Below are 23,243 nucleotides of genomic sequence, written 5' to 3'. Positions count from 1 at the left end.
ACCGTGATGAAGAGTGGCCCCCACTTGCCACAACTAGACAAAGCCCTCACACAGAAATGAAGACCCAACACAGCCATAAATAAATAAATAAATAAAATTTAAAAAAAAAAAAAAAAAAAAAGGAACACAGGTAGGTGAATCCCTTTCTTGCCTCTGAATATTATCATCTGCATGTGAATCCTGGAAATATAGCAGCTGTTTCAAGACCATGAAAGGAGCCAGCCTGAGGGGAAAGTGAGCAAGCTGAATTTGGCAGTCGGAAAAGATGCAATGGACCTGAGCCATTAGTAATGTCTCTGTCCCACTGACAACCACCCTGCAAATGTCCACCTGCTGATTCTTCATTACATAGATAATGCATGTCCTGGTAGTTTAAGCTCTCTTATTTGCAGCTAAAGTCATCCTGACTGATATAGCATTGTCCTTAAAAAGTAGGGCGTACCTCTGATGGATGCACTACTCCTTTATTATAATGACAAGGTCTAGGGGGTGAGGCCCATATGTGGAAGCATTCCTCAGCTCAGGTCCATCAGAGGGGGATATTGTGGGAAAGGGCTGAGTATAAATAATCTATTCAGATCCATCAATAACAATAAGCAAATGTACACATGTGTTTTTTTGTTTTTTTAATTTCTGGCTGCATTGGGTCTTCGTTGCTGCATGTGGGCTTTCTCCAGTTGCAGTGAGCGGGGGCCACTCTTCGTTGCGGTGCGCGGGCTTCTCATTGCAGTGGCTTCTCTTGTTGCGGAGCACGGGCTCTAGGCGCACGGGCTTCAGTAGTTGTGGCACATGGGCTCAGTAGTTGTGGCTCGCGGGCTCAGTAGTTGTGGCCCATGGGCTCTAGAGCACAGGCTCAGTAGTTGTGGTGCATGGGCTTAGTTGCTCCATGGCATGTGGGATCTTCCTGGACCAGGGCTCGAACCCATGTCCCCTGCATTGGCAGGTGGATTCTTAACCACTGCGCGACCAGGGAAGTCTGGGATTGTGGTTTTAGATCAGAATTTAAATGTTTAAAGCTTTGAAATGTAGAAATAATAAATAATATATTAACAAACTGTTGAGGGTGGAGAATGGTGGGAAAAAAATGTAATTGGACTAAATTTTTAATCTTTCATATTGGGGAGTTGATTGATACTGCTTAGCAGACAAATCAGGAAATAGATCTTTAAATACATTATTTCAAGATATAAAGAGATCCATAAGAAAAATTTAAATTAATTACAGAACAACTAAAATCAAGAGATAGAGTGGAGGAGGAAAGGGGGAGAAAATATGAGTGTTCCAGTTTATTCAAGGGGAAAGTCAATATGTACTCTGTAAAACTGAGAGAGGGAGAGAGAGAAGCATTAAGATTATTGTTAAAATGTATAAACATCAACTCTTCAAGATCTAAAAGCAGAGTATATACCCTTCAAGCCATTGGTTGGGAAACATACCCAAAACAAAACATAGATAGATCATAGATAAAAACATAGATAATTTAGAAAGCAATAACAACAAATCGTATAAAAACTAAGAACAAATATATCTATTGTGTCAATAAATGCAAATAAGATGAACTCAACTCTTAAAAGAATGAGACTCTCGGGTTGGAGGGAAACCTCAAGACCTCAGGGCACTAGCGAAGTGCTGTCCAGGTGTAAGTGGGGAGAGTACCCCCTTCTATTCCCAGTTTTAAGCTGTACTTTTATTTTTTTTAAATTTATTTTCCAAAGCTCCACTGCTTTTGCTTAGAATCTCACAAACTCTTTCATGAAAACATTTTCTTTAGCTTAAGGCTCTAACCCTTTCTGTTGGGAATCAACACTCTATTTCAAGCTGGTTTAGAGAGATGCCATGTCATCCTTTTCTATTGCTTTGATTTTCCTAATCTTTTTTCTGGCTCCAATACAAAAATTTCTTTCCCCTTCTTCACACCCTCAAAGAAAAGTCCAGGCACACATCAAGTTGTAAGCTATCAACTGCCCATCTTATTCAAGAACATAAAGACTTTGTTTTTAAAATGGAGCAGTTGGGATACTCTGTCACACTAGTTTCATAAGAACTCCTCGGAGTTAATTTAACACCAGCGTGGTAGGCAATGAACCAGCAAGTCATGAAGATGCTGCAGGCTGCATGTTATAGGCTATGAGATTTACAATTAGGTTAAAAAATAACAAACATATATTCCATGAGTATAGAAATGAATGTTACTGCATTCAAATGGACACATCAGCTTCAATGTTGCAACAGAACAAGTGGGTGAATTCATCAAAGTAACACACACTTCTAAAGAGCAAAGCAGTTTGAATGATTATGAGAAATATTTAAAAGCTCAGTGTGTATATTTTTTCAAATTGGAAAATCACAGATGGGCAGGTCAAACTCCATTTCAGCTTTAAAAGGGTGGCTCTCCACCTCAGTGAGGACATCTGGATGATGCAATCAGATGCTGGGTATGTTGCAATTCCTTAGCAATAATAGTTAAAGTGTAGACATTTGAGAATGATTTACTGAACAAAAACCAGAACAGGTTCAAAGCTATATATACAACATCAGTCACCCTTGCATTTTGATATGCTTTAGTGAGCTTAAATAAAAGGGATTTAGGTATAATTACTCCTTAGAGAATCCCAAATAAATCTGTGTATACCCATGGGCATGTGTATAAACCATTGGTTTAAATACCGATGCTTGGAAAACAAGTAAAAGAATGATTTGCAAAGGCACTGAAATCAAATGAGAGAGGTGTTATTAGAGGGATAAACCGAGACACTGCCCAGAGAATGCTTGGATTTCCCTAGAAAATCTAAAGTAGTTATGATTTTTTTTTTTTAAAGAAAATAAACACCCGGGAAAACTACCAAGAACAATGTGTAAATCCTCTTCCTTCATTTGTCCAAGTAACTGAGCTGGCCCAACCCAAGAGGCATAAAGTCTGTGGAATTTGCATTCCCTAGGAGCAGGAATACAAACCCTGAGTAAGCTAGGACTGCAGTCTTTTGTAACCAACTATAATTTTACTGATTTTCATCTGTTACTCAAGTCTTGTTAAGAAAGATGAGAGGTCTGCCAAAGCAAATAGAAAGACGCATAGACTGCCATCTGGGTTTTATGTTATGTAGGTTACGCCTATTGATGGAATTTGAAATTGGAGGTTGCCAGGAAGCCAGAAGGAAAGTTCAGAATGATATACGCTCTCAGAGAACAAACAGTACTCCTTTTTCTATTTCTACTTTTTTCCCCCATGGAACTTTATCCATCTTTTGGTAATAAAATACAACATATGATTCATTTATCAGTGCAAATGATTTTAGTATTGTGGGTTATAGCTAAATATGATCAATCCTTGACATTTGCTTTTTTCCCCTATAAATTCCAGTGAAATAGTTGAGGTTTTATTACTAAAGTTTTCTTTTTAAGACATATAGAAAACAGTCAAGACTTTTTTTAAGTTAAAATCATTTAACATTTCATTGAAGAAAATCTAAATTTCTACAGATGATAAAGCTGAATCATTTGTTTTTTATTAGTCTTTAGAATTTCATAGATTAGGGTCTGTACTTACAGGAAGTCTCTATAAACCAATCTTAACTGGTGATCACCAGCTTCTCTCCTATTTCCCTCTACTTCTTTTATTCATGCATTTACTATGCAATATAATCTTTTTATACAAAATATCTCAGATATTTTATGACATTGATTCCCTTGACCTTTTCTTCCCTAGTCTAAATCTCCTGAGCACCTAAACTTTCCTCTATTTTTTTTACAAATCTGGACACTGTTATAGAGAGGAATAATCTGCCTCAAAGAGTATCTGCTTAAAAGGATGTATGTGAAAATGCTGTAAGAAATTCAGTCTCTATATAAGTGATATATATTTATTGAACTTCAATCACTCTCTAAATCTAATAGACCCATGCTTACCATATAGATGGGAATAGAGAGAATAAGGTTATTCTAGCAATAAAAATAGATGCTCCATAAATTTGTTGAGAAAGTATTTTGTTCCAGATGCTTGCTGGGAATGCAAAGATGAAAAGACACAGTCTCTATCATCAAAGTGATACATGAGAGAGGACCCCATCAACAGACAATTGCAACTGCCTAAGATCTATGTCAAGATCTTTCTTCAGTCTTATAAGGTCACAGAGAGGCCCCTATACCAAACAGGGAGTCAGAGGTACATCTTTGAAGGCACGATGCCTTACCCTGTGTTTTGAATGCTGGTTATAAAGAGTCAGACAGAAGAGCTGGGGGCAGACAGGGTGCTCTAGGAAAAATGAACACCCTGAGCAAGGCCTCGAGGCCAGAACCTTTGGGGAACCCTCAGCAGTTCTGAGTTGCTTAACAAAATCTTGGAAGGGAAGTGGGGTGGGAGATGACACTGAAAATAATGGAAGAGTCTTGTCAAAGATCTTACGCTTTATTCTGTAGAGGATAATGAGCTATGAAAATGTTTAATCCTGAAAGTGTCATTGTTAGGTTTTTATTTTCAGGTTTTATTAGGCAAGTCACTTAACTATTTGGAGCCTCAGTTTCCTTATTTGTAAAGTTTGTCAGAAGGGTGGAGTAGATAATTTCTGAGACCCTTCTGGTTCAAAGATTTGGAAAATGACTTAAAGCAAGAAAAAATTTACACTTCTATAGTTGGCCATAAAGGATAAAACCAGACAGAGCTTTATGTTATTAGGTTCTTATTGGGACCATAATTCCATGGCCCCCATGCTCCTCAGTAGGAAACCCTGTGTAAACCAATGGGGCGTCCAGGGCTCTGTGTATGTGTGTGTGTGTTGGCGAGGGGAAGCGGGGGCAGGGAGGAGAGCTGGAGTTTACTGTCGAGAGTGAAGCCATATGTATCAGGAATGCTAGAAGAAATTCAAGGAAAATTACTTCTAATTATAAAAGATTTGATAATCCATGAGTATTGCTATCATTGTCGCCTTAGGAAAAATGGCTAGAGATGTTCTTGAAATATAGTTTTTATGCAATCTCTTTGCTTCCAGAATATTTTTTCCTGTTTGAACAGCATCAGAAAATAATCGATCATCTGCCTCCCTCTGTTGAATTTATGTGCAGATGAACATTCTTGGATTGTTTCTCCTTTCTTCTGCTGCTGCTTAACAAGCTGGAGAACAGTCATAAGTATTCATCATCAAATATACCTTTGTCCTTCAGGGCAAGTTTTCAACAAAGTCCTGAAACTTACCAACGCTTCAACCAAGGCTCCTCTACCTCAGCAATGTATGTTCAAAAACACCAAAGAATCAATCTCTCTCTCTCTCTATCTCTCTCTCACACACCCCCCCACATACCTCCCCAAGCACACTATGGACCTGCCCTCCCCACTCCTAGCATCTGACCTTGTTTTAAAGTACAATGTAGTGGTTTATAATGTTGATAACAAATGCCTTGAGATATGAATTGAAGTTCTTCATAAACCAATCAAAATCATTTAAAATCAGGTGTGAATTGTCTGTCCTCAAACCTGCTCATTTTGTCCCTTTAGTATTTATTTTTGTGAGTTTTTTTTTTTTTTTTTGATGGGTTTACTGGAAATTAGTAGCAATTGTCTACTCTTATCCTGTGTTGACCTATGTAATGCTAGTTGAAATGACTTATGTACTTTGAAGTACTTTGTACTTTTGCTGAAATTGGCAATAAAAACACTCATTCTCTATTCTCTCCCTCTCTATTTGAACATATTCCTGTGCATAAATGTATATGATGGATTTAATAGAGACATAAGCCATATATGTGCCCAAATCATTGAAACATTATGCATCTGCCTATTATCTATAGCTCATAATTTTACCTACAGAACCACATGTGAAAACCAGAGTGCCCATGATTGAAGTGCCTGCTTAGATGTACTTTTGTGATGGAGGCACTGTGATGTCCAGGAATCACAATGGAAGAAAGAATACAATGTTGTTTAATCCTTGCTCAGACTGTGTTCTCCTGTATTTTAGTTTCAGTACATACACAGCCTATCTGTTTGCATCAGAACAATGGCCGTCTGGTTATGAGCTCAGTATACAAATTATCAGCCTTCCTGGGTCTGCCTTTGATCCACAGCCTTCCACTACAGGCATTCAGCACAGTAGGTGCCAAGTAATATCAATCATTCTATTTTTGCCGTGTCCCTGGTAAGAGATGGCATTAGTTTTCCTGATTCAGAAGATAAGCCAGACATGACTGGAAAAAAAAAAAATGTGAATGTGAAAAAACCAAGCCTTGTTGAAAATTTTTTGAACTGAAACTGTAACATGTTAAACATCTTTTATGAAGTGGAATTACAGTAAAATTTTAATTATTTGAAATAAACGGGAAGAAGCATGACCAAAAATAATAGAGAATCAAAAAGAAATGTGAATTTTACCCTAAAGCCAAGTGTGTCATTTTGTATAAGTAGCTGAATTAATTGCCAGATTGGTTCCTCAGGTAGACCGACTGCATTGCTCTTCTCTTATAAAGACTGTCTTTGTTCCAGTGGTATCAGGTCTATTCCACAGATCTCTTCAGGCTGGAAACAGGTTTCCATTAAGAAATTAAATACTGCTTTTCCCATTTTCACACATAAATTGAAATCTGCAAATAGCTTCAGTGGCTTATTGTTTTTCTTTTCAAGAAACCAATTTTTTTTTTTCAACAGATATTGAGCCCAACAACTGCTCCCATAGCCTGTTCTAATCTGGAAATTATTCATAAGCAATCTGGGTTAAACCGAATCATTTTCCCAAACAAAAAGCTCAAACAGTATGTATGTGTATATATGTGATGAGGGCCTTTGAACTTGTGACACTAGAATTCAACCCCTGACATTCAGAAATAGTATCTGAAAACATTATTTATAGAAAAATGTCTCTAAAGTTCGCGTGGCTTTCGACTGGCCCCTGAACACAAACCATTACCACTTCCCAAGCAGAGTGCACCAGAAACAACCTACCTATAAAAAATAAACTTAAAGTAGGGCCACAGGAGAGCTGTAAAATACATTTCCTCAATCCCAACAAAGCCACAAATTTCAAGGTGCTAAAATTTCCAGCTGAATGAAATGTGAGTAAAAAGCTGTTTTTTCAAAATTGGACCAAAATTGGACATGAGTGGAGACAGAATTCCTGGCAAAGCTAGTCACAAAACCAGCCCAGATGCAAAGCAAGGGGAAATAGACACCATTTCTTAACCGGTGGTGTGGTGTTCTTCTCCCGGGAAAGGAACTGATGGAGGCCGTCTTTGGAGACTGTTTACCTCCAAGGGGTAAACAAAGCACAGTTTTATTCACCAACACTTTATATTCTGATCACTCCTTATATACTGGTGGGTCCTCATTATTGTGTCTTTCGTCCTCTTCTCACTTTCTCCAATGAACTGAACTATTATTAAATATCACTAAATGTCTGCTAGACACATCCACCAGGAAAAAACCATGGCATGCACTAAAATATATGCAGTCTTTTCCTCCTCCATTAGTTCTTCATCTTATTTAATAGCACTGCTTTCTACCCGGCCACAAAGCCAATATCTTGAATTTATCTCTCTCTCCTTCAAATCCCATTGTAAGTCTAAGCGCTGTCAATTCTAACTTTTCATTTTCATTAAAATTGCTTTAGGATTTAGGTACCTGTAATACCTCATCTGAACTAGAGAAGAAGCTACTGATTGTCTTACAACTGTAACTGTAACTCCAGTCACATCATAGCCCTCTTTAAACATTTTCAAGCAGCTTGCCCTTGCCAAACTCTCAAAAACCCGGTGACTTTCTATGGTCAACAAGCTTGCCCATGACTTGCTGATAAAGCCAGTCTTGACAAGACTTCACAGTTTGTCTCTCCCAAAGTCATCCTTTCCTCACTCATGACCTAACTGTCAGTCGCACAAGGTGACTTATTGGCTAAACCTACCGTGTGGTCCTAGTTATACGACTCCCCATCGGTGCATTTGTTCCTATTGGTTCTTGGGTTCCAGATCGCAGTTCAAATGTCACATGGGCACCTAGATTTCAATCCAAGCTTACTACATACTAACTGAGTACTCTTGGAGGAGATACTTAACTTTTCTAATTCTTACTATCCTCACCCATAAAACAGTCATAACATAAAACCTCCTTCAGGGAATTGTTGTGAACATTAAATGAGGTGATATCCCTAAAATGGGTTTACAATGCCTGACAGATAATAAGCACTAATAAATATAAGATAATATTGTTACAACGTTATGTACAAACATATGCAAAAGGATTTTATTCAACTGCCAACAGAAGAAAATGTTTCTGGTGAGAATCACATATACAATGTTGAAATCCAAGACGAATAGACGTGTGGCATTTGTTTATGTCATAGGGCAGTGAGAGGAAACAGTTTATCAGTTATTCTTCTGAGCTACAGAGAAATCAGGCTGATGTCTATTGCTCTTTGGCTCTCATTCGTTATTCTCTCTAGTGAATGAAATGGAGCATGATGGTAGCTTTAGGGGCAAAAGAGCACAGCCAAGTATTTATTTTCCACCTGGACACTGAAATCAATCAGAAAAACTGGAAGATTGACTTTAGGCAGTAGAGGAATTCCAGGGTGGGGAGTAGTATCCAGTCTGCTATATAAGACAAGCCCCACTGTCAGTTGGATGATGCATTCTTCTCCAAGTTTTCTTCTCTCACTCCCAACTTGTGTCTAGCATTTCTGACTAAAATTTAACAGCTGCTCTAGTTCATACCCATTTACTTATTGCTGAAACTGATACTGGTACTTACAATGGGTGGTATGTGCTATTGAAGCCAGTTTGTTCCAGATACACTTTATTGTTGCCAATTGCTTTATGACCATTTTTAGTATTCTTTACAACAACTGTCTGTAGCTAAAATGAATCTGAAGCTTTCCATTCCAAATACACCCTTGTGACTATCAAGTAAGGAACACAGGATTTTGTTCTATGCTGACTATTCAGGCAATCATACCTAAAGTAAAACTGTAAAATATAAAGTTTACAACTTTAACATTTAAATAAAAACATCCTATTAATCTAATTTTTTCTTATAGAAACATACGTTGGCAGTATTCAAAGCTTTCCAGAAAATTACTTCCAGTTCCTGGCTTTATCTTTACATGATATTTTTATATAGCTTAATGGATTCAAAATGTATACAAGCAATAGATAAGGTGTTTAAAAAATCGATACCTCTGCTAAGTTTATAGAAACTTGGATATTGCCAAGGCAAGTGGTGTTCTAGCCAATATTTATTTTCAAAACAGAAGAGTATTAAGAAAAGAGTAAGATAAATAGTATTATGTGAATTCATGTTCAGAAAATTTGAAAGCATTTAAGAATTTAAGATCACGGGGCAAAGTAAAATTGGATAGTCAAAAAGTTATAAACATGCAATTACAGACCTATAAAATATTGGCATGTGAGATTGTAACTATTTCAAATTGAGGTCATGCTATCTTCCCCCCTCCTCTTTTTCTATAATAAAACAAACCTGTTTTCAAAATTATTCAAGACATGAACTCAGAAGAATCAGAAAGTATTGTGAGATCATTCTTGACCAATAGACTCAGAGGCATTACTAAACTCATAACCAAAAGCTATCTGTAGTGGCAGTTTCAAATAGTGAATCATTGTGTAGGATTTCTAATCAGCCTAGGTTTTAATCCCACCTGCCAGTTGTTAGGTAAGAAACATTGGACATATTATTTAACTTTTTAAGTCACAGTTTTCTCATTTCTAACATGAAGGATAATAAGTGCTTCATAGTATACTGGGATGATGTAAAATGCATATGTATATGGCACAGAATAAGTGCCTACGAAGTTAATGATTTATTTTATTAATAGTTTGAGTTTTTATATTTCAATATATATTTTGCATATTTTATATGATTAAGCTTTAAATATTTAGACATAAATTTATGTCTTTATATTTAAAATGAGTTTTTTGTCAGCAGCACATATTGGGTCTTGTTTTTTATTCAATCTGACAATTTCTGTCTTTAAACTGCTGTATTTAAACCATTCACAGTTAAAGTGACTATTAATATTGCATTAAAATCTAACCTCTTTCTAGCTATTTCTCTTTGTTCCATTTGTACTGTACGTCATTTTTTTTTCTTTCTGCCTTTGTTGAGCTAAGTATTTTTATGATTACATTTTATCTCTTGACTTATTAATTAACCTTTTTAAAAAAATTTTTAGTGATTACCCTGGAATTTACAATATACATTTCAAATTAATCTGATCTACCTTCAAATAATGTTATACTACTTTACAAGTAATGTAAGGCCTTTACAACAGTGTATTCTCAATTCTTCCTACCTATCCTTTGTGCTATTATTTTCATACGCTTTACTTTTACATGTGCCATATATGTAATCAGCCAGTTATCTTCTAGCACATTTACGAATAAGAAATACATTTTATCTCATTTTCATTCATTCCAGTTCTTATTCTCTTTTTTTTTTTTTTGGTGTAGATCCAAGTTTCCGACTGATCTCATATTTCTTCTGCCTTCAGTATTTCTTCTTTTCCTTTAGTATTTTCTTATAGAGTATATCTGGCAATTCTGTCAGTTTTTGTCTTAGAATGTTTTTTTCTCTTTCACTTCTTTTTTTTACTAGATGTAGAGTTCTGGGTTGACATTCTTCCTCAATACTTTAAATATGTCACTACTTTTTTTTCTGCTTGAATAGTTTCTGATGAGAAGTCTGTTTTAATTCTTATGCTTGTTCCTCTGTAGAGAAGATTATTTTCCCCTTCTGGCTAACTTCAAGATTTTTGTCTCTCTCATTTTCAGAAATCTGAATACCGTTATGCCTAGGTGTGTGTATGTGTGTGTTTGATATTTATCCTGCTTGGTGTTCTGTGAGCTTCTTGGATCTGTGATTTCATGTCTGTTATTAATTTTGTAAACTTTTCTGCCATTATTTTAAAAAATATTTCTTCTGCTCTATTTTTGCCCTCTTCTCCACGTGTATATGTTACACTGTTTGAAATTGTTCCACACTATTGAGTGTTCCATTCCTTTTTATTCATTCTTTGTTTTCTGTTTTTCAGTTTGGTCAATTTCCACTCACCTATCATCAAATTCACAGATTCTTCCCTTGGCTGTGCTGAGTCTATTGATGAGCCTGTTGGAGGTCTTTGTGTCTGTTACTGATTCTTTTACTTCCAGTATTTTCATTTGATTCTTTCTTATAGTTTTCATCTCTCTGTTGAATTACGCATCTGATATTGCATGTCACTTTCTTTGTTCTATTAGAGCGAATAACGTATTAATCAAAATCACTTAAAATTCTCTGTCTGATAGTTCCATTGTCTGTGTCATAGCCAGTCTGATCCTGATACTCGCTTTGACTCTTCTTTGCATGTGTGTGTGTGTGTTTGCATTTTCACCTGCCTTAGAATTTTTTTTGTTGAAAACCAGACATCTTGTGTAGGGCTATAGATCCTGGGGTAAATATTTTTTATAGTTGGAAATGAGCATCCATTTTCTTCAGCTAGACCTTAAGTATGGGGTTTGTGTTAATCTGTCCAGGAATTCGGCAGAGTTTGGAGTTTGTTGTTCCTATGGTTACTCTAAGCTTAAAATTCCTCTAGTGACACCGTGTGTTTACAGTGTAGGCTAGCTTGATAGAGGTTCTTCTTTCCATGTCTGTTCCCTCCTTGGGTTTTCATCTTCCCTTTGCACTGTTGCCTAACAAGGATCAGTCTCCTGCAGCTCTCCCAGCTGTATTCCACTGCTATTTTACTCTAAGCTTGCTAGCCTGGTTGGGAGATGGGAGATGGAGAGGGGAGAGCATTCCCTGATGTTCTGATTAAGCCTCAGTCTCAGGAAGAGCTCTGTCCCTGGGTCTGGGAGATGGCCTTCCCAAGCGCTCTTCCCGCCCAGCTGCAGAGCAGGACCTTGCAGGTATTTCTCCCCATAGGAGAAACAGAAATACTCATATGGTATGACTCCCAGAGGAAGGATGCTTCTTCTTTTCTGTGCTCTTCCCCAGATGCAGGGGATTTCCATCAGTACCCTAAGGTGACAGTTTTCATTGCTCTTTCCCCAGCAGATGAAGCCTTTCCTCCTGGAATGGAGATAGAGGAGATGGGTTTGGGCAGAGTTTGGGCAGTGGCTGCTGTTCCCTTTCTCATCAGCGCCACGAAAAAAGCTTTCTCAGGGTTCTTCCAAGTCTTTCCTATGAGCACTGCCAGCAAGAATGCGCAAACACCTCTATATCTGCCACACCCAGAGGTTTTACACTCTCACAGTAGCCCACACTCAGCCTCTAGCAATTTCTGGAAACATTTTAGCTGTATCTTCTTACTGTCTTATGTGGAGACTGGCAGAATCTGCCACAGGTAAGTAAATGCTCAGGTGCTATTTATCCCTAAAGGCATCTGTCTCTCTCCATATTTGAGGTTATTTGTTTGCCCTGAAACCTCAGTTCTCTGATGGGTCCAGCTTTTTTCTTGTTGTAAGGGTGGGAAGAAAATTCTTTACAGCTTTCTACATCTCCGAGCTGAAACCAGAAGTTTTTAATCATTAATTTAGGAACAACATAAAGGCAAATAGGTGAAAGTTTATTCTATAAAGTAGGTATTATATCTTAATTGAAATGAAAGTCATCTGAATATATTAAAGAAGTCATTTATTATGGGAACAATGAAGACATATCAAGACATTTGGGAATTTTTTTCAGTTGTGTCAGAAAACAGTAAATTTAACTTTTGAATATCTCTAAAACTATATTGGAATTTATTGCCTTTGAGAATTTTGTATATAATTGTTAAAAATTAAGGCAAATATGAGCCTTCTATTGTAATATTACAACTATCAAAAAAGTACAAGGTGATTCAATGTATTCTTACTCTGATCAAGGAGGGCCTTGTTTCCGTCGCATATTGGACAGAATAATTTGGACTGCAGGTAGCAGAGAACCCCAAATTGAATGATTTAAACAGTAGAAAATGGAATATCTTGAAGTCTGGAGATGGTGATTCTAAGGTTGGTGAATTCAGAGTCTCAAACAAGACATCTCTGGACTGAAAAATTCTGCACAAAATCATTGCCAATGACTCAGGAAAGCCAAGCAAGAACAGACAGGGAGCCCAGGCACTGAAATATGTGAATGTGTCACTCAGAAACTTCAGCCCAGGAACGGCACATGTTCCCACTATAGAGAAAGAGAATGTGGTCATTCCCATTTTCAACATACATCATTCAGATTGACTGTGGCCATTTGGCAACTCCCCTTCTGCCTCAATTCTGATAATAACGCTGGCTTATTATGAGCCAGTATTATTCTAAGTACTTTATAAACAATAGCTCATGTAATCCTCACAATAATGCTATCATACAGGTACTATTATTTTTCCCATCTTACAAATGGGGAAAGTAAAGTTCAGTGATGCTGAGTTACTTGCTTAGGGTCACAAAGCCAGAAAGAGATGAATGTGGGATTTGAATATGACTCCCTAATCCATACTCTTATGTTATGTGTCGTCCTGCCTTAAACATTTTCTCTTCTTGAGATCTCTGATTTTTTCTTTGATGGATCTGTCTCTGTTTCATTCACTGGTTCTTCTTCTTCTTGCTCCAAAGATAAGAACTCTTCCCAAGATGCTGTTTTTCTCTTCCTCTGTGGATGCTTTGTGTTCCCAAGGCTTACTTAAGCTATCACACCACCACCATGGCGATCAGCGACGAACAGGTACGCTGTCCAATCCCTCCACAGCTATTTCCTACCTTCTTCTCTATCCTCAAACCTCTAGCACACCCTCCTCTATCTCCCATCCTGCTTATCCCCCAACCCTCCAAAAGAAAAATACCACAGGGGGACTTCCACATGCTCCCACCACCAATCCACCACACTCACTTTTTTTCTATTTCACTGGTTGTTTCTTCTCAGTGTCTTTTGTCGGTTTCTCCATTCTTCAGATCTCTAAACATTAGCTTCTCATGGTCAGACCTGGAAACTCTCCCTCTATTCCTTGATGATTTTCACATCAATTTTCCATCCCAGACTTTCCCTCAGAACTCTTGTATATCACCTGTCTCCCTGGTGTGTATATAATAATGGGCATCTCAAACCACAAGCCCCCAAGTGAAACCCTGGTTTAGCCCACCACAAAAACTGCTGTCTTTCCCAACTCTATAAAAGGCAACTCTGACATTTCAATGCTCAGACCCAGAAACCATGGAGTCATCCTTGATTCTTCTAACACTCTACATTCAATCAATCAACAAATTTGTTTGCCTCTACCTTCAAAATATATCCTGCATCCAAGACACTAACACTTACACTAACACTTCTTATCTTGAAGTTCGTAATGACTTTTTGTGGCAAACAGTACAATTTGACTCTTTTGTGGCAAAGAGTATCCTTCTTTATCTTTAACAGAGCCTGTCTTTTAGTTGGCACATGGCCTGCACGAATAAAAACTATTCTAGCCAGGCTGCCTTGCATCTAAGCGAAACCATATAACTAAGCTCTGACCGATGGGATGTAAGCACAAGTGTTATTGGAGCTTTGAAGAAATGCACCTAAAGGGAGAAAGCATGGCTTGGTTCTGCTCTTTCCTCTAGCTGGGATGTCCTCAGTTCTGCCCCTGTTATCTGGAATATGGATGAAATGGCTGGAATAAAACAATCTCTAGGGCCAACCTTGGAGGATTGGAATTTTATTAAGGGAGCTTATAGGTTTCCTTACTAAAAAGTGTTTTTTTTGCTTTTTGTTTTCCATTCTATCCACTCACTAGGGAGGTGAATATTTCTTAATCTATGAAGAGGGAGAAAGGAAAAGGAGAAAGTGGCATTTCTTAAATGCCAGGAAATGTGCTATTTTTTTAAAACACATTTAAAAAAATTTATTTATTTGGCTGTGACGGGTCTTAGTTGTGGTACACGGGATCTTTCGTTGCGGCACACAGGCTTCTCTCTAGTTGTGGTGCATGGGCTCCAGAGCGTGCGGGATCAGTAGTTGCAGCGTGTGCGGGCTTAGTTGCCCCACGGCATGTGGGATCTTAGTTCCCCAACCAGGGATCGAACCAGCGTCCCCTGCATTGGAAGATGGATTCTTAACCACTGGACCACCAGGGAAATCCCGTGCTATGGTTTTTCTTTCCCCATGTTATCAAGCTTAATCCTCCCAACAACCCTCGTTGGCAGGATTATTGTCCGCCTTTTATGAAGAAATACTCAAGGCTCAGAGAGGTCCCTTCTACATGTTACTGAAATGGCAAGGCTAGGTTTGACTTCAGTGACTGAGTGTGAATTTGCTGATTTAAATAATAGATTGGTATAATGTGGAATATGTTGGATTAGTTCTAATGCCTCATGTGGTTTTGTCCAGTAAAACAAGAAGAAGCAACCTTCCCCCATCAATATGCCATGACTTTTCAGTGATGGTATCATGATATGTGGGGAGCTAGTGCAGGGCCTAGAACATAAAGGATACTCAAGAAACACTAATTCCCTGTTCCATCCCCTTTTTCCCCCTCTAAGGAAGATTCTGTAAGAGGGGCTTTGGGAATATCTGAAATAAATATTTGAACACTTGAAACATTTGAGTGTTTGAAATATTTGAAATAGATAATTGTACATAAGCCATGCCCTAGAAATAGTTCTTTCAGTACTTACTGTTTACAATTAGTGTTTGATCTAAGTGTGTTTTGGTTTACTGGTTTGCACTGCAAGCCTGAGGCACAAATTATCAAGGGCTTAGATGGCAGGGGCTCCTGTCTGGCGAGATGCTCTGAGGGGTGGAGGAACTAGGAGTATGCCTTGAGGTTGGCTAAGGTCAGCATCCCAGCTGAGGGATGAGTCCACTGCCATCAGTTCCCAGGGCCCCTAAGACTTGCGGGGGCTAACGGGAAGAAGGCCTCCACGTCTTTTTCCATGAGAGGCCACAGGAGGAAGGGAGTTTATCTAGGGACATTTTAAAGAAATCTTTCTGTGCTCCAGGCACCTCTTTCCATCAGAGCAAGGGGAGTATGCTGCAATGATTTACATTCATGTAGGGCCAACATGGATGTGAAGGAGGTTTCAGCCTAGGCACAAGGTTAGTTTCAAAGACTAGGTAATCAATCCGTCTATTTTTCTTTATTTTTTTCACAGAAGCTGGTAAGCTAGGACCTACTTGGAACAACTTTATATATGAATTATTTTGTACTTGGTTTAGTTGGGTTGGTATGATACATTATATTTAAATTCCTTAAACACTGTGGATCCGCCTCATGTGTATGAATGACTGAGGCTTTGTAAATTAAGGGATGTTTGTGTGAATAAAGTTATTTGATGGGGTCAAAGGAAAAAAAAGGGTCATAGTTTCCAGATAAAAATGCTCCATATGGCTCATCTACTGGTGGAAAACCCAGAGTGGTACCATTGTACATTTCTGTGTGGAAAGCACACCTCCAAGATGGCCCAGAACTTTTGTCTGCCTTAGCCTCAAATCATTAGCAAAGAGAGTGTGGCATTGATGAGTTATCTATTTGTAGGCAGCTGCGGTGAGGCAGGAGTTATTTCCTGTCTATGGCTTTAATGTGTGCACTGCTATATGCGGCCTTCCAAGTTCCAAGGAGTGAGTTCAACTATGTTTCATTTATAATAAAACTTGTTTTCAATTCAAATTTCATCAACCTGCCCAGAGTCATAAAGAAAAGCAACAAAACCAAATTTCTGTTTCTAGTTTCAATTATCTACGTGGAACTTTTTTTAAAGAACTCTAGATTTTAATGATGATCAGGAAGACTCCATTTGGCAGTACTTAGAGGATACAGGGGCCATACTTGGGGAATATTCATTAACATTCAGCAATTTAAGAATCCTTAGTGCCTAATTATCAAAGTGAGTTTAATTACCACAGATACCCATTCATTTAATTGGCTGGAAACACAGAAGAAATTAAATGATACCAATGCCAGTTTGCCCCGAAGTCTTCCTTCCTTATTTATTTACCGTATTTATAAGGAAGGTGTTCATGGTGATTGCCGAAAGGTCTGTGCTAAAAACAAGCCCTCAAAACCACAACATTCTCTGTCCTAATTGGGAACCCAGTTAAAATGAAAAGGCCTTGCATCTTCATATATCACATAAGTTGTAAATACTCTCTTGCTATTTGAGGACAGCAGGATAACTGGTTTCATAACCAATCACCATCAGTCTAATGGATATTTACCACAGGAAAATGTGACGGGCGGTGGAGAAGAAAAGGAGAATCAATGAGCCTCTGTAGTATTATTATCATTCACTGCCTAGAAACACTGCTGCATCATTGCTCTGGTCCTTCCCCAGGCCAGGGAGTTCTCTGAGCCTCAGTTGTTGCTGACGCTGATTTTGCTGGCCAGAGATGCTGATTACTTTGGCTCTTCCCCTTGGGAGGTCAGCCAGGGGTCACAAGGAGAAGCATGTCCTGTATACCCAGAGGGGACCTCCTGCTCTGTCCCTTGGCATGATCACTGTCATAGTTACCTACTTGGAAAGCCCTGTGTCCCGCTGGCAAGGAGTACTCTGGTCCATTTCATCACCTTCTCACATTTTCAGCTCTCGGAGCATCAGTAAGACCTGCCTTTCAGCAACTCTGGTTGCTGAGTGAAGAATGGGGAGTCCACCCTCTGAAAGAGAGGAGAGGAGAGCATCTTAGAAACTGTGATAAAAATGATCTCAGGATCTGAAAAGAATCTTTTTTTTTTTTTTTTTTAGGCATTGTTTTTATTACTAATTGTGGAAGATGCAAGGTCATCTTTGTTGACTTCATGCAGACAGTCTAAGGCAACTGCGACATCTCTTTGAAGTTTTTTTTTTGTTTTTTTTTTTAAACATCTTTATTGAAGTATAATTGCTTTACAATGGTGTGTTAGTTTCTGCTTTATAACAAAGTGAATCAGTTATACATATACATATGTTCCCATATCTCTTCCCTCTTGCTTCTCCCTCCCTCCCACCCTCCCTATCCCACCCCTCTAGGTGGTCACAAAGCACTGAGCTGATCTCCCTGTGCTATGCGGCTGCTTCCCACTAGCTATCTATTTTACATTTGGTAGTGTATATATGCCCATGACACTCTCTCACCCTGTCACATCTCACCCCTCCCCCTCCCCATATCCTCAAGTCCATTCTCTAGTAGGTCTGTGTCTTTATTCCCGTCTTGCCACTAGGTTCTGCATGACTTTTTCTGTTTTTTTTCCTTAGATTCCATATATATGTGTTAGCATACTGTATTTCTTTTTCTCTTTCTGACTTACTTCACTCTGTATGACAGACTCTAACTCCATCCACCTCATTACAAATACCTCCATTTCATTTCTTTTTATGGCTGAGTAATATTCCATTGTTGAAAAGAATCTTGACAAGGCTTGTTGACAAGGCAATGTGATGTAGCAATGTGATGTAGCCACAGTGAACCCTAGGGTGGAAGCAACAGCTTCTTTCTTACTACTACCCTTTTTTCTTCCTAAATCTACTTTTTTTTCTTTTTATATTTTCATGTAAGTTGGTCTTCTTTTTGTATTTCTGATTTGTATTTCAGATTTTTGTATTTCATACTTGGGTAAATCTGTTACCCAATTTTATTGTCTATCACAGCTCCTAGTAGATGTTCAAGGAATATCAATTGGTTATGATTTACTGCCTAGAGAGTTGATGAATGAAACATGGATTTTTTTAAACAAAGTGCTTTTCTGAGCTTTAACCAAAAGCCACAGGTTGTTGAAAAGGTATCAGCCAATTGACTCAATAGAAAATCTGAGGACGCTCTCCTTTCTGCTGTTTAATATGAGAACAGTCTCACAATTTCAATTTCCGAGACTTGACATCTACCAGAATAATTGCCAGCATCACTGTGGACTCATGTTCATTCTGTCTTCTAGCTGGCAACCCTTTTGATTTACACAGCACTGAAAAGTCAGTGGTGAGGCTTACATTCTTTCTATCCCACTTTCAAACTCTTGGCAGATCTTATTTTCAAAGTGGTCTGGTAGAATGAGGATAGGGCTGCTGAAACCGTCTGATTTTCCAGCATGAATCTTGTTTAAATCTTAATGACATATTAGTTAACATGCTATATGTTGCCAAAGGATGCAGCCAAGTCTTTCTCACTACTGTTCAGGAAAGTAAGATTCTTAACATCTCTAGTCACCTCTGTTTTTAAATAGTGGCCCCACTACAGTAATTTATTTTGGGTTACAGATCCCATGAGTTCACATATACATCTATCTAATTTTGATGTAAGAACAACTTGGGCTAGTGCTTTAGCAGAATTGTTTTAAAAACGAGTAAAGATTTATATAACAATATTAGATGAAGTGTTATATAATCTAGAGCAAAATCACTTGAACAATACATAATTTAAAAGAAGAAAAGAAAAAAAAAAAAGGTTGATCAAGAAAGCCATGGGCAAATTAGACCCACTAAGGCTATAATTGAAAGGGTTTATTTGTGTAATAGAGCCAATTTCTGTCCTAATGCAAGCATGCTACATCCAGACATCAAATTTAGTCTTACTGATCTTCATCTTCAATTTTAAAAGCAGCTCTTAAAAGGCTGCTTGCACAGCCAAAAAAATAACATCTAAAAAATGTACCTTTGAACATCAGCATTGGGCCAAGTTGACTGGTGTTTCAGACTCATCACTTTCCTAAGTACCATAGGCAACCATACTTTCTGGAACCCAGAGTAGCAGAGTAGGCAGGTATATTGTGAATGGAGATAGAGGTAGATGGAGAGCGAGAGCGAGCGAGAGCGAGCGAGAGAGAGAGAGAGAGAGAGAGGCTGAGAATGAAAGAACAAAGACCCAAATGGCTGTGTGTCTGCAGCAGGGTAGAACAGCAAGCAAATTCATTAATTACACCTTCCTACTTCAAATGAGCAAGCTAATTATTTGTTTACCTGAGTCAATATTGCCCCCCAGGCTATAGACAATAGTAAACACCAACAAAGGCAACTGTGTTTGCCATGGCATGAATATATTTAAATTTCAAAGTTTATATTTATCCCACTATAGAGTAAAGTTCAGGCAATATATTTATGTGAAACACCAATACATAAAGCACAGTCATGGGAATATAACTTCATAAAAGAAGTAAATACTTAAAAATTTTTTTTTGTTCTTCCCACCTATCAAGCAGTTCAGTGAAATGTATGCATCTATTTCAGGTTGTCAGGGTACCTTTATATGTCATCATCAAGAAAGTATACATATATAAAGTATATATATATATAAAGGAGCATAGATTTTATATCCTATTTATAGTAAATTATCATATATGTATATATATGTAATAATAATAGTGAATATTTATTGAACATTTACTAGGTACCAGGCACTTGTAACTGGTATATTATGCATGAATAATTATGGAGTAATCGAAAGACTTTTTTTGTTTTGTTCTTTGTGGCATCTCACTGTCCTTTTTAAATTTTGATGACATTAATATTTAAATCAGCACACTTCAAGTAAAGCAGATTATCCTCTGTAATGTGAATGGGCCTCATCCAATCAGTGGAAGGCCTTAAAAAAACAAAGACTGACCTCCTCTGAGCAAGAAGGAATTCTGCCTGCAGACTGCCTTCAGACTCCTTGAACTGCAGCTCTTTCCTGGAGGTGCAGCCTGCCAACCAACCTGGCAGATTTTGGACTTTCCAGGTCCCACAATTCCTTAAAATAAACATCTCGCTGGACGGATATCTTACCTCTCTCTCTATCATCTCTGTCTCCACACACAACAGAGCCCTACTGGTTCTGTTTCTCTAAAGAACCCTAATCCAACCAGCCAGTTTGCTAGCCAGTCTCGGACCCTTTGAGGCCAGAGCTACGGTGAAGGGAGGGGTGAGAGATGGCTAGGAAATGTCTTCCTTGAACAGCTCTCTGTACCTGACAAGTGTCGAAAAAGCTGGCATTTCTCCCTGGAACACTTTCTTGATTCTTCCCAAATCTCACTGTGGAGGCTTGGATGGATCCGCCCTCTTGCAGTAAACTTGAACCAATATATGCCTCTTTATAATAGGTGGTCACGTGTGATCCTTTTCACAGCCTCTAACACACTGACACTCCTTGTCAGCTTTAGCTGCGGGGCGCTCCAGCCCTCTCAGGCAACTCTGTCTGACAATAGTAGTACTAGGAAACTTTCTCTCTTCTGGGTATTCTGCCTCTGGTTAATGGAGAATGCTGGTGCATCCTTTGCCCTGACAAATAATGGCTCTGCAGCTGCCCCTAACCCAGCAGCACGGTCCTTCCTCTGCTACCCAGGCACTTGGCTGATCTCTGTCTCAACAGCCCTAGTACTGAATGGAGCAGGAGGCAGGTCTTGCTCCACAGTGTCCTCCAGCCCCATGCATGGTACATCAAGATCTCAAAGTGGTCCTAATGAAGCCCTTTCTCACTAAAAAACAGTGGATTAAAGGATAATAAGACCACATACCCCAACCTCCCACCCCAAAAGGAATTGTAGGGGCTCAGAACCTACAATGGCTGTCTCCAAAGAAATCCCTTCATAAATGGTTACTCTCTTTCTCCTCTCCTTCCATTTGATAGTTTCAAAGAGACTGGGAGTTCAAGAGTTGTGTAGCCAATTCATTGCACTTCTCTTTGTAATTTCTGAATTCAGCCTCACAGTCACCTTGATCTCTACATCCATAACTCAGATGTCTCTGAATGCAGACATGAGGAGGCACATTTGAATTTATTGCTATATTCTGTTTTACGCACTAACCCGGAATTGCCTCATTTCATTCCTGCACCAAACCCATAGGGAAGCTACTTTATTATTCCCATTTCACCTATGATGAAACTAAGCCAGACATATTAAATAACCTGCCCTGGGTCACCTGGTTAGTGTCAGAGCTGAGTTGCAGACCCAGGGGATCTGATTCCGATTCAAAATCCTAACCACTGCAACACAATGCCAGTCACTGAATATTTACTTGGCACTATTCCAAAATGCAAGTCTACATTCTGATTAGTGAGTTTTCCATTTGATTAACTTCCTTTTGGGAGAAGAAAAATGCCTCTTTCTGACTTTTGGAAATAGATCAATGCTCTATTAAGATCTGGGCACTGGGATTTATTATAAGAATATATTTAGCACCTACTAGGAATTCAGGGCTGTGATCAATTTGGAGGACAATGAAAGAAGCATAAATGAGATTGTAAACCAGTAGTCTGGATTGGAGGAGGAAAACATGATTTTACTTGGATCTCATCCATTTTAATTTCTCTATTAAGTAAGCTGGTCTACAAAAGGGGGAACAAGTGGAAAGATGGCATAGGAAGTCATGTTATGCTGCATGATTCCCAAGGGATGGGGAGGCTCCTTTCCCCCAAAGACATACTCTCCACTGGCTTTTGGGTGATTAATATCCCACAGCCAGAGATAGTCTCGCTTTAAGCTATCTTGGCTTAAGACTGTGTTGTGCATTAAAATGTAATGCCTCTGGGAGAATGAACACTTTACTAGCTTTCTTTTACCCCTTTCTCTGCAAGAATCCTTTAGTTTCATTATAGAAAGCATGTGAGGAGAAGGAAAAGGAGGAAAATTCATGATAAAGTGGAGAGAAAAGAAAGTTTTCACCAAACTACCTCAAAGGTCATATTTGCTCACTAGATAGTTTTAGGAATGTATAGATCATCTGTTTCCAGGGAGGAGTGGTTGTGGGCCACTGACGGGGCCACACTGCACGGGATTCGATTCAAGGGCGTGCAGCAAGCATTGCTGCATAATTCTCAGCCCTATTTGTGGCAGGGAGGAAAAAGTGAGATGTTACAAGTTGACTGACATTTGGGTATATAGTTCTGGGAAAGCAGGAAGAAAGACACTTACTTAATGGGGCTTTTTAAATTAATCATAGTGCCCAGGATAGTAACAAAGAAGGGATTAAAATTTCTTCGTGCAATGAAATTACAGAGATTTTCATTTTACCCCTGACGCCCAAAGACAGGGCAGGTGGAAATCTGATTACTTGGTGGAGGAACCTGAGGTGGGGAGGGAGGAGCGGTGTGGAAGGAGGGGCGTTAGACATGGGAGAAATTCTTGGTTAGAAGAGAGCAGATCCCAGTGAAATGGAGCCAGGCTAGATCCTGCGAAGAGAGAGAGAGAGAGAGGGAGGAGAAATAACGTTTGGTAAGGAATGCTGGACAGATGACTGAACAGAGATATATGCTACTCAATTTTAAATTTGCCTCCTTTGCTGAGGTGTGATTACACCCTTCTATTTCTCCCAAATCTTTTTATTTTTATTTAAAAAAAATTTTTTTAATATGATAAGCTTACTATGTACCAAGCATTGTA

At 38.6% G+C, this 23,243-nt stretch overlaps 1 long non-coding RNA gene across 1 annotated transcript in view; it reads right to left on the bottom strand.

Annotated features, from left to right (window-relative positions):
* Positions 1-1,251: 1,251 nt before the first annotated feature.
* Positions 1,252-23,243, bottom strand: part of LOC133097806 (uncharacterized) — a 258,034-nt gene continuing 236,042 nt past the window's right edge. The window contains exons 3-4 of the long non-coding RNA XR_009702065.1: positions 17,435-17,573; positions 1,252-1,322 (exon numbers count right to left, since the gene is read on the bottom strand). This is a non-coding gene — a long non-coding RNA (uncharacterized LOC133097806). The remainder of the gene's footprint in view (positions 1,323-17,434; positions 17,574-23,243) is intronic.

This window comes from Eubalaena glacialis, chromosome 1, assembly GCF_028564815.1.
Source record: "Eubalaena glacialis isolate mEubGla1 chromosome 1, mEubGla1.1.hap2.+ XY, whole genome shotgun sequence".
NCBI classification, from domain to species: Eukaryota; Metazoa; Chordata; class Mammalia; order Artiodactyla; family Balaenidae; genus Eubalaena; species Eubalaena glacialis.
Note: the sequence above shows the minus strand (reverse complement) of the source record. Positions and strands in the feature narration are given on the sequence as shown.